This window comes from Ambystoma mexicanum, chromosome 4q (assembly GCF_040938575.1).
Source record: "Ambystoma mexicanum isolate Mex_15411 chromosome 4q, UKY_AmexF1_1, whole genome shotgun sequence".
NCBI lineage: Eukaryota > Metazoa > Chordata > Amphibia > Caudata > Ambystomatidae > Ambystoma > Ambystoma mexicanum.
Genome location: NC_090928.1, coordinates 471854578 through 471870097, shown reverse-complemented (window position 1 = coordinate 471870097; position 15520 = coordinate 471854578).

Genomic DNA, 15520 nt, shown 5'->3' with positions numbered 1-15520 from the left:
AATCAAATAATGTCCGTGATCTAACCTCTTCTCCTTTCTTTTCCTTTTGTCTAGGTGCTCCAGATAGAAGGCGGTTGTGGCAGAAGACTGGATGCTGACTTGCAGACACGGTGAGCGTCACGCTGCTGGATGCAGAATAACGCGAAGCATGGGCTGCTGTCCGGGCATGGTTTAAATAGCCTGCAAAGTAGTCCCAGGTAAGAAGTTCCCCAGAACCACACCCGAGTGAAAAATAGTCCCTGTAATAAAATAGTCCCATCCAGGCCTCACGTTGGCTTGGACTCATTTGCAGCATGGTCTGCATAAGGTAAGTAAAGTCTATGAGCCTGGCGCCTACGGCGCCAGGACTGTTTTCTATGATGAGCCTGGTGCCTAAGGCGCCAGAACTGAATCCAAACAGCCCCCAGCCGGAGCTGTTGGGGTTTTAATGAGTATCTGGATGCCTGCTCCCGGGGCTGATGGACACGATCCGGATGCCCGGCGGTAGGCATCATGACACCTATACACAAGTGTTTCACAGGCCTAGGAAAGCCAAAGCTGTATTGTAGTACTTGTCTTTACTTTTGTATTTCCTCTGAAAGTAATTTCAACATCAGTGCCTTTGAAATCATCCCACCTTGTTCCGTAGATCAGCATTCAAATGCTGAGTAGGAATGGAACAAGTAACATATTTTTCTGGGAACTCCATCACACAGCCATCACGTGCCCAACGTTCCTTGTACTCTGCCCTTCACTATGATACACTTACAGGGTCTATGGAACACAATTCCCCTGTTGTCGTGGGTTCTATGTCTTCTTTCTGTGGATTCCATTCACAAATCCACTCTGCAAGACCATCCCAACCATACTCAGCGCAACTTAAAGTCGCAACCAAGTTTGGTGTGCCCAAGTTTCTAATCATGCTTCTGTACCTCGCAGTGTCTCCTATACCAATATTCCTTAGTTCCTCTCATTGTAGCAAGAATATTGGTAAGTTTATGCTCATAAACTTCATTTTTTTCTTTCACCTGCTACAGCATCTCACATGCAGAAAGATTTTGAAATCTAGATCCAGTCTGAAGTGTATGAGCAGCAGCATAACATAATGTTAAAAATTCACTTTCATACAATAAGTGAAAAATATAGTCAATATCGGTGTGGAATCGGGAATCCTTAGAATGCATTCTTGTATAGCGATATTCTGAATAAGAAATTGCAACATTCTGATCATCCATTCTGCCTCCTCCAAAAGCATAGGGAAACAAAAAGCTTCTAACTTCTTCTCCCAGACACTAATTGCTGCACCTCGCGTTGCTATCATTTGACACAATTCAAAACTGTCACACATTACTTCACTTGAGTGTAGAGGATGAATAGTGTAATGTTCATAAGACTATTCCCTTCTGCAACAGATAGACGTTGGAATTGACCGTCACTGCTTTTGTTTGTTGACTCAACATCAAGCATAGACAAGTTTGGTACAGTCAGACCGCCTTCATTTAAATCATTGTGCTCCAATAGAAACGCCAATACATTTTTCAACTTTCCAAAATCTATAAGCTCTTGCCAAATGTTATCTTTAGCAGCAACACCATATACTAAAACAAACAAAGAATCTGCAATGTCACGCTTCACTCCTAGATTTTTAACATTTACTTCCAAATTGAAAGGTAAATACACAACTTTCCCTCTCACACCTTGCACTAATGATTTTTTAGGCAGCTTTGGCATCTATGTTTGCAATATAACAATAACTTGGAAAGGATAAACACTTTGCAATGCAATCACTTCAACATGTTCAATATTTTAAGAACAACAGGAATATTAGGCACTACCATGCTGTTCAAGACACTTGGAGGAATACGTGTTTGATTATAAAACCCAAAATCTACAATCTTAAAGTGCCTAAATTGTGTCAATTCGTTCATCTACAAACAAATGCAGATGATGTTCTTTTCAAACATTTTCTAGACTGTGCATAATTTTCTCTTCAATGTACACTAGTTGCACTTGAGACTTATAAAAAAGTGCATCGACAAGATACGCAAACAATGTCAGGTCTTTCAGTAGAAAACTCAAACATTGCAATACTTTTTTATACTGTTCAAAAATCAGATCCTTTGAAAGTATAGGATTATCATTTCCACTTCCTGTAAGTGCTTCATCTACATACACGTAAGGCCTAATGCTGGGTTTTCCAGTCCAGAAATAAGGGTGCCGGTAAGCTCACTGGCACCCTTGTTTCCAGACCGGCCAACTTTGGGTTTGCCTGCTGGAGCTGCTGTGCCTGACAGGTCTGACCCTGCCGGGCACTGCGGTCATGGTAGGCAAAGCTGTCTCTGAAGCGCTGGCACTGTTAACAACAGTGCCGGTGCTTCAGTGTCTCCACTTCCATAGAGTCCTATGGGACTGGATTGGGATTAACGAAATTACCGGCGCCTGACTTCCTGGCTGGCAGACTATAATAGCCCATGGCATCGGGAAGTCAGGCGGCAGTAAGTTTGTACGGGTCCGGCGGCCACCGGCAGGATTACCGCCAGACCCGTAATGAGGCCCATATTCTTTTAAATGCATGAGATTTATCATTTGCACTGTAGAAAGTTAACGCTATACAGGTCCAGTCAGAAGTGTTTCATTTAAGAGTGCAAGAGACATACTTGATGTTTTGCACACATACAGTTTAACTAACACATATCTCATTTTAGTATGATGTGCAGCCAGCATCTCTATATGCATCTACTTTTATCAAGACAAGCTAGAGAGTGACCCAGAAGTCCTGTTTATTCACAAAGTTCACAATAATCTATTCTTTGAAGCCTCTTGATTTATCTTTGAACATTATTTTTTTGTGCAGAACTTGCAAAAATCTCTTTAACACTTCACAAGAAAATTTAACAATATTGCACAAAAAATGACACGTCCATACCTCACGTTGCTTTTAGGTTCCATTCTAGACTGACTTAAGCTTTCCATTTCTGTATTATCAGGCCTTAGGATTTCTTCTTCTTTAGAAATCCCACCATTTTGGACTTCATAGCTACATCCTGTCTCATTAATAGCAAGGGGCACATTCTTTCCTTGAATGTAACTCTCCTCATTAAAATATCTTATGTTTCCACTCACCACCAAACACATCGCAAAGTCATCACGTGTAAGTAGATGAACTGTTTCAACATATCTATGGAATAGTGCAGTCACCTTAAGTAATTTCTTATGTTTATTCAATACAAAAATAAACAATTTTATTTTCACATGAAAAGCTTTTTGATTATTACTTCTACTTTTTTCTTTTGCAAAACCGCTTCACAACATATCTAGATTTTGGTTTCACACTTCTTCAAAGATTTGTAAAAACATGAGAGTGGTACATTTTCCTATATATATCTGTAGTCCTCTGTTTCAAATTGATAGTAGATTTGTTATCTTTTGTTCTAAAGATCTTTGTTTGTTAACTCACTACTAACCGATTTGATGTATTGTTTTCTTGTATTACTTTCCCTAAAAACTTTCTGGGTTCCATTCATTTGTTCAGTTGGCACATCTATTTGAAATCGCACATTTTCAAAAGTATTATCAATACCTTTATTGTTGTATTATCTACAGAATGTTTGTGTACAGATTTCAGAACACTACTTATATAAATATTATATTGTAAATGTTCTCTTCCCTGCATGTGATTCTTCGTTCTGGCACATCGTTGTTGCTTGCTTGATGGCATCTTAGTAAAAAGCAGTAAACAAAAATGTTTGGGATGGTGAAGGTCAGTGATTGTGTTTTTTAAATATTTTCAATATATATTATACATTGTTGTTTAAATCAAATTGAAGTAAAGCACGTACCTTAGGCACATCAGGTAGGTTCCAGCATAGTTACTTTAATCAACTTCAGTACCTTAAATTAAGATGTCAACAGTAAGAACCACTGGCCCCCATCACCCAAACAAGGGTTCTCCAATCTTTATCCACAGGGTGTCCCAGCCACATCACCAACAAAGGCGCTGCAGCTGCTAGAACCTTTCCTACAAACATTCCCTCACTCACACCATAACATTCTCTATGTCACACCAAACATTCTCCCTTACCTCATCATATTTCTGCCTTCATTCCAAGCACTATACAACACCAATGTATTCAGTAGTAGGGTTTTCAATATTTTATTTCAGTGTTTTCTGAAGAGTGTTCAATCAGTAGTACATGTTATACTATGGTTATATTGGACAAAAACATATTTACCATTTCAAATGTCCTTGCTTCTTTTTCTATAGGTATGACCGGGCAAAACCCCATACTTGGGCCATATCTTTTACTTTATATGTGCATCCCTTATCATAAATTCTTAGTCTGTGAAACAAATAGTCACTACGATGTATACACTTAGCACTGGTTTCATTCAGGCTTAGCATCTTGAAAATGTACTGTGCCAACCATAAATACATCACAAACTGAGAATCTCAGTTACACTCCGTTGAACCTCTACTTTGCTCATCTTATTTACACTACATGCAATTGTTCACATAGTTTCTCCAATCATGAGGCTAACCTACACGAGGTATAACAGCATATTAGGCAAAAGACATTCCTTCACCACAAATTGGGAAGAAGGGCACATGGTCTTCTCTCTCTACATTCATTGATCACTATAAACTGAATGTACAAAGTGGGCCACTTAGACCTGAGCACAGTAAACATGGCATACACTAGCATAATTTGTTGACTCACATTCACAAAGGTGTTGCAAGATAATCTGTTACACATCTTTGGTTTCATGTACCGACCTGACATTCAAGCATCTCTGGTGTGTCCTCAATTCATGAGGAAGGTGATAAGGGAGGAGAGCTGCAAGGTAATGCACTGCCACTCAGTTGCTCCACCCAGCTCCAGTTTTCACATTTTACACGTCTCTACTTAAGGACTTTCGGCCAGCTCCAGGCAGACAGCATTGATTTGTCTGCTGGTCGCTTGACTGGAGAAGAAATGTTCAGTAAAATGACAGAATTCATGAATTACCACAAATACGGAAAAACACATTTGCCAACAGCAAAATAAAGTTAGCATTTATCAGCTGCACTCCATCATAAAACTTGTCAAATTTAAGGCCACATTCAAAGACTTTCAGAAATCTGACACAAAAGGAGTTACTAATAGGGGTTCATAGGCCGGAGCATTATATCCAACTTCAAATCACACGCACAGCGACAATATTTATCAAGGGTAGATTTATGCAACTTGTTTAATGATAGACATTAATATGCACCCCCATTCATTTTACATCTTCCTATGTCTGTGCATTGTTTAACAAGTGATTACATAGCGTGGAACCCAAGTAGGCTCTTGCCTTTCCAAAGCACACCATTTTCATGCAAATTGTTAAACTGCCAGATATGGTTGCTATTTTTACTGATAAATTACTAACAACATTTTGTTTTGTCTACCACACAGGTTAGACTAGTGCATCACTGGTGCTGAACATTATACTACCTATACTGTTCTACACACAATGCAGTGATGGAATCTGCTTTACAATCTGTGACCAAAATGTTAGACTCAATTTCACATATATTGTTGGTGAGGAATCTGTACATAGCTGTGCTACATAACGTAACATTTAAATGACAGTGGAAATACTGCAGTATGAAAAAATGCCCCATGTACAGCACTGCCCTTAGTGCTTGAGTAATGTGGGATGTTATTGAGCAGCTCATATGCATAAATAAGATGAGCACAGTAGAGTTTCACTAGGTGGGCACTGAGTTTGTCAGGTTGTGTATAGGGGCGTTATAAATGCCATATCATATCATATCATATATCTATGGTTAGCACAGTACATTTTTTGGGATGATGAGCCTGAATGAAAAGTGAGCTAATCTTGTACACCACAGTAACCATTTCTTTCGCAAGCCAACAATTCATTATAACGCATGCACATATGAAGAGAAAGATATGCATTAACCATGTAATTTGCAATGTCATATCTATATAAAAAAGAGGCAAGCACACTAGATGGGTAACTGCAGAAAAGCTGAAATACAAAATATGAGGCTTTAGCCACAATTAATTCACATCTTCACTTTGATTCATGATTTCACAAAAACGATTTACTTGGTATATGTTGCCGAAACGCCAAAAAGCTTTATCAGTAACTACCATACTGTAGCCATGACTTCAGAATACAATTCCCAAACCACTTCTGAAGAGAAGAAATGATCACTGCAAAGTTACCAGTTGAAATTAACTTACCGAATAAGCTGGCAGAATACAGAAATCTCTACAAATAAGCAAAAGAACATTGGCAAACATCATAACCAGCTTACCATTCATCAGGTGCACTGCCTCATAAGACTTCTCACATTTAAAACCTCATTCAAAAATGTACACAACTCTTACAAAGTAGAAAGCCACTAATATAGGTTCACAGGAAACCGCTTGATATACTACTACAAAGCACAAAAGCATCATCATTATTTATCAAGGGTAGAGTTATGTTGCTTTGTTTGATGCTAGGCTTTTTTATGCACCCCCATTTGTTTCACATTTTCCAATGTATGTGTATTATATAACAGTATATTTCATCACATAGCATACTACCCAAGTGGGTCCCTGCCCTCCCAAAGTACATAATTTAAAAGCAGATTGTGAAAATACCAAATATGCTTGCTGTTGATTGTTTATGAAGTACTACCAATATTTTATTCTGGCTACTACATACATTGACCTCATCTGCATGCAATGGTGCTGTAAATTATGGTACCAAGGGTGTTCGGGATGCAATGCACTTTCAAATCTGTGACAGAAATGCCACACTCAATTTCACATGTATTCTTACTGAGGAAACTGTGGAAACTTAAGGTACATAATGCAACAAAACTAAAAATAAAAAACACTGTTACTTCAATGTAAAATCCATGTTCTTACCTAACAAGTAAATTGTAAGGGATGTGGCCATATCATTCTTAGATACAGAGCAGCAGCACATTATTTTTAACAAATACAGAAAGAATAAAAAAAATCACGAAGCCAAACGATCAGCAAATTATCAAATAAACATTTAAAAACAGTGAGAAACAACCTTTAATTGGAAATATATTTTTCTCAAACATAACCATAGCATAACATGTGCTACTACTTAATCACTCTCCTGAAAACACTAAAGTAAAATATGCAAACCCCTACTTTCCAAATAATACTTATAAACTTTACTAAATCGAAAACCTAAACATTCATCTAATATAAACAAGCATTTATATTATACATACAATAACCAAAGACACACAATCAATGACCTTCAACTGCTCAAAAGAATGAATAGATATTCACAGTAGCCAAATACAGCACATCTGCACACTCTGAGTTCTGGAATAGGAATGTCAAAAGTTCCCAAAAATGGTTCCTTTCATATCTTTCAGAAATCAATACCACCACAAGAGCACTGTACAAAGTAAACAAGTAAAATGGGCAACCCATTTTTATTACAACCTATAACAGTCAATAAACCCCCCAAGCAATCCTTCTAAAAAAATACTTTCTAGTACATGTAGAAACACAATTAAATAAAACCCCTTTTAAAAAAATGGACAAGCTACACAACCGCAGCTAGAACCCCGGTTACACTGAGATGACCCTCTGATAGCCTCGGGTACACGTGTTGCAATGGTTTAAAATTGAAATTGCACGTCTTGAGGTGAGAATATCCAAACAGAAAGACATGTAAAAATCTATACTAAAACATCCATAAAATAATATGATCACTGCGAATGTCCTGGCTACGTGTATCTTGGGGTGCGCGGGAAGTTTCACACGCGATATCAGCAGGGTACGTGTATATCAGGGGTGCGCGGGAAGTTCCACACGCGAATGTCCTGGCTACGTGTATTTCGGGGTGCGCGGGAAGTTTCACACGCGACATCAGCAGGGTACGTGTATTCCAGGGGTGCGCGGAAAGTATCACACGTGATTCCATCAGGGTACGTGTATTACAGGGGTGCGCGGGGAGCACCACACGTGAATTGCACGTGTGGGTCCTCCCAGGTGTTCCCTCTACACCCTCCACGGCCCCTGCAGGTGGCCCACACCACAGGGGCCTACCCTGCACATGTCCTGCAGGCACCCCATCCACCATGGCCATGCCCCCCAGCCAACCCACATGTCACCTTGCACTACTGCCCACCAACGCATGTCCCCCTGCACCCCTAGCCACCAGGAGCAGCCTCCACCAGGCCCCCAATCATGTCTCCCATCACCCCCACCCCCCAGCAGTGCAGGGGCAGCCTCCACCAGGCCCCCACTCATGTCTCCCACCACCCCCACCCCCCAGCAGTGCAGGGGCACCCTCCACCAGGCCCCCACCCATGTCTCCCATCACCCCCACCCCCCAGCAGTGCAGGGGCAGCCTCCCCCAGGCCCCCACCCATGTCTCCCACCACCCCCACCCCCCAGCAGTGAAGGGGCAGCCTCCACCAGGCCCCCACTCATGTCTCCCATCACCCCCACCCCCCAGCAGTGCAGGGGCAGCCTCCACCAGGCCCCCACTCATGTCTCCCATCACCCCCACCCCCCAGCAGTGCAGGGGCAGCCTCCACCAGGCCCCCATCCATGTCTCCCAACACCCCCACCCCCCAGCAGTGCAGGGGCAGCTTCCACCAGGCCCCCACCCATGTCTCCCACCACCCCAACCCCCCAGCACTGCGGGGCACCTGCCAGCAGGCCCCCACTCATGTTCAACTCATGTTCCCCTGCACCCCCACCCCCCAGCACTGTGGGGCACCTGCCAGCAGGCCCCCGCTCATGTCCAACTCATGTTCACCCTGCACCCCCACCCCCCAGCACTGTGGGGCACCTGCCAGCAGGCCCCCACTCATGTCCAACTCATGTTCCCCTGCACCCCCACCCCCCAGCACTGTGGGGCACCTGCCAGCAGGCCCCAACTCATGTCCAACTCATGTTCCCCTGCACCCCCACCCGCCAGCACTGTGGTGCACCCTCCACCAGGCCCCCACCCATGTCTCCCACCACCCCCACCCCCCAGCAGTGCAGGGGCAGCCTCCACCAGGCCCCCACCCATGTCTCCCATCACCCCCACCCCCCAGCAGTGCAGGGGCAGCCTCCACCAGGCCCCCACCCATGTCTCCCATCACCCCCACCCCCCAGCAGTGCAGGGGCAGCCTCCACCAGGCCCCCACCCATGTCTCCCATCACCCCCACCCCCCAGCAGTGCAGGGGCAGCCTCCACCACCCCCCACCCATGTTTCCCATCACCCCCACCCGCCAGCAGTGCAGGGGCAGCCTCCACCAGGCCCCCACCCATGTCTCCCATCACCCCCACCCCCCAGCAGTGCAGGGGCAGCCTCCACCAGGCCCACACCCATGTCTCCCATCACCCCCACCCCCCAGCAGTGCAGGGGCAGCCTCCACCAGGCCCCCACCCATGTCTCCCACCACCCCCAACACCCAGCAGTGCAGGGGCAGCCTCCACCAGGCCCCCACCCATGTCTCCCACCACCCCCCACCCCCAGCAGTGCAGGGGCAGCCTCCACCAGGCCCCCACTCATGTCTCCCATCACCCCCACCCCCCAGCCACCAGGGGCAGCCTCCACCAGGCCCCCACTCATGTCCCCTATCACCCCACCCCCAGCAGTGCAGGGGCAGCCTCCACCAGGCCCCCACCCATGTCTCCCACCACCCCCACCCCCCAGCAGTGCAGGGGCAGCCTCCACCAGGCCCCCACTCATGTCTCCCATCACCCCCAACCCCCAGCAGTGCAGGGGCAGCCTCCACCAGGCCCCCACCCATGTCTCCCACCACCCCCCACCCCCAGCAGTGCAGGGGCAGCCTCCACCAGGCCCCCACTCATGTCTCCCATCACCCCCACCCCCCAGCCACCAGGGGCAGCCTCCACCAGGCCCCCACTCATGTCCCCTATCACCCCCACCCCCCAGCAGTGCAGGGGCACCCTCCACCAGGCCCCCACCCATGTCTCCCATCACCGCCACCCCCCAGCAGTGCAGGGGCAGCCTCCACCAGGCCCGCACCCATGTCTCCCACCACCCCCACCCCCAGCAGTGCAGGGGCACCCTCCACCAGGCCCCCGCCCATGTCTCCCATCACCCCCACCCCCCAGCAGTGCAGGGGCAGCCTCCACCAGGCCCCCACCCATGTCTCCCACCACCCCCAACCCCCAGCAGTGCAGGGGCAGCCTCCACCAGGCCCCCACTCATGTCTCCCATCACTCCCACCCCCCAGCAGTGCAGGGGCAGCCTCCACCAGGCCCCCACCCATGTCTCCCACCACCCCCACCCCCCAGCAGTGCAGGGACAGCCTCCACCAGGCCCCCACCCATGTCTCCCACCACCCCCACCCCCCAGCACTGTGGGGCACCTGCCAGCAGGCCCCCACTCATGCCCAACTCATGTTCCCCTGCACCCCCACACCTCAGCACTGTGTGGCACCTGCCAACAGGCCCCCACTCATGTCCAACTCATGTTCCCCTGCACCCCCACCCCCCAGCACTGTGGGGCACCTGCCAGCAGGCCCCAACTCATGTTCCCCAGCCAACATGTCATCACAATCTAGATCCCTGGTTCCACATGGTCAGCCTCCAAATGCAAAACACACACCCGAGTATGGCATCCACCCACATAGAAATGGCAATAACATGATAGAACACCAATTGCAAGTTTGGAAACGAACACATGTCCCTCACATACACCCAATGGGTGTCAGTGAATCTCAAAACCCATATCATGATATGCATGAAACCAATGAGATGATACTACACATTGAAGTTTGATCAAAAAATATGTATTAAAGGAAACATAAATTGAATCAAAAATAAACAAACAGAAATGGGAATGTAAAAAAATGAAAAGAAGCATGTCCATGAAAAAAAGCAAAACCAAAAATCATAATCCAAAGGAATGGTGTCCAAAGTCACAGTCCACAAAGGAAAATCCAATGGAAAATTATAATTGAAAGCCATTGCTTCATGGGTAAATTGTAAAATAAAAAGAAAATCCAACAGTGAACTGTATAACTATATACAAAAATGTGGCCCATTGTCCAAAAGGTCCAAAAAAAATTCAAAAACAAAGGAAACCTAACACTAACTACATAACTATGTACAAGGGCAGCAGGCTAGTCCGACGGCTCACTTTTGGATGTCCCGGGCCAGGGCATCATCAAACTCCTGCTCAATGTCCCGGAGGCGGTCCTCCTCCATGGCCCGAGGGTCCGCAGGGCCGTCGATGTGTCCACCTCCAACCCCCTGCGGATTGCCTCGAGGCACTCGGCCCGCCTCAGGGCCCTCCACATGGAGTTCTCCGCCCTGACAATCGTGAGCCGTGCCTCTTCCGCCCGCTGCCGCTCCGCATCTATGGCGTGGCCCAACCGCTGCCACACGGAAGACACTTTCTGTCCTGGGTCCTCCTGCCCTCCGGCCGATGCCTGCCCCTCCAATGTCGAAGGCTCCGAGCCTTCATGGCTCCCACCACGTTGCTGCTGCTGCTGTGCCTCTGCCCGTGCACTGCCTCCTGCTGCCTGCACATCCTCCGCTGGCTGGGGTGCAGTCGTTGATGTGGCCACCCCTGCTGGACGTCCGACTCCCGACTGTGGCAGGGATGCCTCCTCCACCAGCCTGGCCGCACCGTCAGAGGGAGCTCCACAGGGCACCCAGGTGACTGATGAGTGGGAAGATGGCACGGAGGACGACTGGCGCATAGGGGGTTCAGTTGAGGAGGGGGTTGCAGCAAGCCCCATCAAACAGAGGAATCCGGCCTGGGTGACCTGTCCCAGCAGGCCGACGCGGTCAAGGAGCCATTCGAGATGACGTGCAGTCTCCTCATGAAAAGACTGCAGGTCACCTCGCATGGCCCGTTGACGCAACGCCACACCAGTCAGGACAGGCTCAACCCGGAACGGATAGCCACATCCGCAGGCAGAGGAAGGCCAGTTGTCGTGAGCTCATCCCCTGCCTGAAAACGGGTCTGGACGTAGGCATCCCTGCTGGTGCAAGATGATGCAGGGACAGGATCAGGGAGAGGATTGCACACAGGCAATTCCCCGGCGGCCTGTGCTGCCTCCAGTCCCTGGTCCTGCACTGCACCACTAGCACCAGTGGGAGCCCCACCTCCAGACCCCATCTCTGTTGCTTGCACGGCCTCCTCCTCCACCAAACCCCCCACCAACCTGGATGACTCCGTGCCATCTTCCCCCATTGGGCCCTGTGGGGTCCCAGCTGCCCCTTCTGCTGCGGAGGAGTCCAACTCCAACCTCCGCCTCTTGCACCTCCCCCCGGCAGCTGCGGCCTGGGACGCGGCACCGGACTCCTCACTCCCAGACGAGATCACAACATGGGAGGGGAGCCGGGCATTGCGTCTCCGGCTGGCGGTGGGATCCCCGCCGCTGTGCTCCACAGCACCTTCTCCGCCCTCTTCATCAGTTGACGCTGCAGACAGGGAGAAATAAAACACAGGCATCAGGGCACTGTACAATGGACACATACACACATGACAGTTGTACATGAGTGGCATTGGCAAACCTCAGACATGCCATCACAATCCCCAACACACATGTCATTTCAACACGCACACATGAGCCATACCACAGCCATATTGCAACTGCCAGCACCATCCATACACATACAACAGCATGAGCAGGCAAAGCTGAGCCAGACATCACATGCAACACAGGAAGTGCACTACACATGTACACACACCACCACATGCATGTGTACACCTCTGCCAAGTGTCGCATTGTTCAGATGGGCATCCATGTCACATCTGCCAATCAGGCTTCCACATCCCGCTGTCACATGCATCTATGTTGCATCACTGTTGCACCCTTGTCAAATACACACAAATGCACATGTACACAGTGCTGATACATGCAGCTGAAAACAACATACATGCGTGACATCATGAACATGTCTACTTACATACACATTCATCCAAACATGTGTGCCCACACAACTGCATTTGGCATGCAAGCCTACACACACAAGCACCATCCATGTCTCACACATTACAGCCCTCGCATGTGTTAGCCTCACAGCCCTGTACACCCCCACCCATACTCGACCCCATACAAACAGATGTGCAACCTGCACACTACTGAAACATCACCACACGCACAGCTCACAATCATGATGCATTTACACTTACCGCTCGACTCCAGACAGGTCTGCCTCTCAAGGACCTGGACGTGGAGCGCTGGGGATATGCGTTCCAGGACCCTCATCTGATCTTCCGACAAGTGGCCCCGGCGCCCCTTAGCATCCGCTGCCTTCAAGAGGCGCTGGGCCATGTTCAGGGTCCTGGACCTGAAGTCCTCCCAGCGCTTCTTGACATGTTGTAAGTCGCGGACTGCCACTCCCTCCGCATTGATGTCAGTCACGATGTCAGTCCAGATCCGAGTCTGTCCTTCCTTGTCGGTGTGGGAACTTCCGAAGAGGGCATCATACTGCCCCAGGACTTGCTCCACCAGGACACCAACTTCCCTGGCACTGAAGCTGGTTCCCCTCTGCCTCTCTGGCCGGGGGTTGTCAGTGGTGCCAGATGTTGCAGTGCCCGACATGACAACCCCAGAGGCAGGAGTGGGTGGGCAACTGGGTGCTGGGGCTGGGCTGTGGAGCGATGGAATTCCAGTCGGGAGTCTTTGGTTCCAGCAGGGGTGGTCACAGCAACAGCACCCTTGGCTGATGTGCAGGCAGCAAATGGCAGGGGACGTGGGCAGCAGGCAGTCAGGCAGCAGCAGATGGCAGGTGGGAGCGTGCTCGGGGCTCTGGGGGGCAGTAATTTGGCCTTCTGGGCAGGAGCGTGGTCTTCCGTGTGCTTACGCGTGGCCAGCTTGATACAGAGTGATTTGGCACGTGAAAATTCTGCATGTCAGCGTGTAATTCGAGGAAAGGCCCTTAGCGCGTAAGCGCGTCTGCACGCATACGCAATTTCATTGGACAGAAGGCCCCTCAAGCGCAAGCGCCCCTGTGACGTGACGCGCACAGGCGTGCATGGGCTTTTCAGCACGCGTGAAAAACTGCACGTCCGCGTGTAATCCAAGGAAAGGGCCCATGCACGTAAGTGACGTGATGTGCGCGGGTGTTTCCCTCAGCACGGGTTAAAGGTGAGCGGGCTCAGCAGTTCGCTGTACGTGCCTTTCGTGGAGACCGACGTGTGTTGCTGCTTCCTGTTGTTTCTCGCGCCATCACAACTTCACAGCTATCAAGGATGTATCTCTTCTTTTGGCGGGGGTATTGGCTACGCATGTTTTTCTGCATCGCACTAGTCAGACGGTGAGTCGCACACACTCTTTTTCCCACTGCGGGTGCCCCTGTGTATCGCACCCATTTTCGATGTCATAGTAGCCTGCGTGTCCCACGCGTACGCGTTATTCGTGTTACTGGGTGCCACCGCGTACTGCGGGAGGTTAAATCCACGCACATAGGCTGCCGGGTTGCGTGCACGGTTTTACTGCAGTTTTGGGGTGCCTGAGCGTTGCGAGCCCCCCAGGTGCAGGGGGGCTGTTAACATCTTGCTTCCCACCCCCTTCACCCCAATTGCCCAGGTCAATTGTGGTGTACACCTCCCATTGGCACCACTCCATCTGTGCCGGCACTACTACATCTGTGCCATGGTTGGGAGGCCACCAAAGGTGAGGGGCGCCTCAGCTGGGCGTCCTCCTCGTGGCGGGCATGGTCAGGGACGTGGCCATGGTGACCAGGGAGTAGGGGGACTCCAGGGTGTCCAGGGCGGCCACATAGGGAGAAGAGGCAGGGGTGCGCCACTTGAGCACAATGTTGTGCCATGTGTCGGTGCAGTCATGCCACCACCCCCTGTGGTTCCGGGGATGCAGCTTCTGCATCTGGCACTGGCGCCCGTGTGACCCGGCAGTCCATTCCATCGACTGCCACGGGCCCAAGGGTAGTGGTAGCTGCAGGTGCAGCTGTGGACACCGCCACCCAGGCTCAGGGTCTGGCAGCGCAGTCTGCATTGGCACTTGAGGAGCCCTTGGTAGATCTCCAACAGGCCAGGAGGGAAACCATAGGGGCAGGCCGGGCTGCTCAGACCAAGACACGTGTCCCTGGGGCAGTCATGTCATCTGCTGCCCCGAACAGCCGGGTGTTGGCAAGTGCAGGGGCAGATGCACCCAACAGCACCCCGGTTGTGAGTCTGCCAACCAGGACCGTTGCGGTCAATGACCCTACCACAGCTGATGTTGCTGCGCAGGGTCCATTAGTGGGCACCCAGCTGCCACTGACACAAGTCAGGCCTTTGGTCGTCCCTCCACCTGCCACTCCCTTGGCTCAATCCACCGAACCCACTGGCCATACTGGTCAGGGCGGCATTAGCCAGCCATGGTCTGTGCCACAGTCCAAGAGGAGGAAGGTTGCACCTGCAGCACAGGCTGGGACCCCACACACAGCCACGACCTCCTGCACGTCGAGGAAGAAGCCTTTCTGCAAGCAGGAACTGGACTTCCTCGTGGACTACGTGCGGGGCCACAGCTGTGACATGCTAGTGGGTGCCAATAGTCAGACTACGGCTGCCCAACGTGAC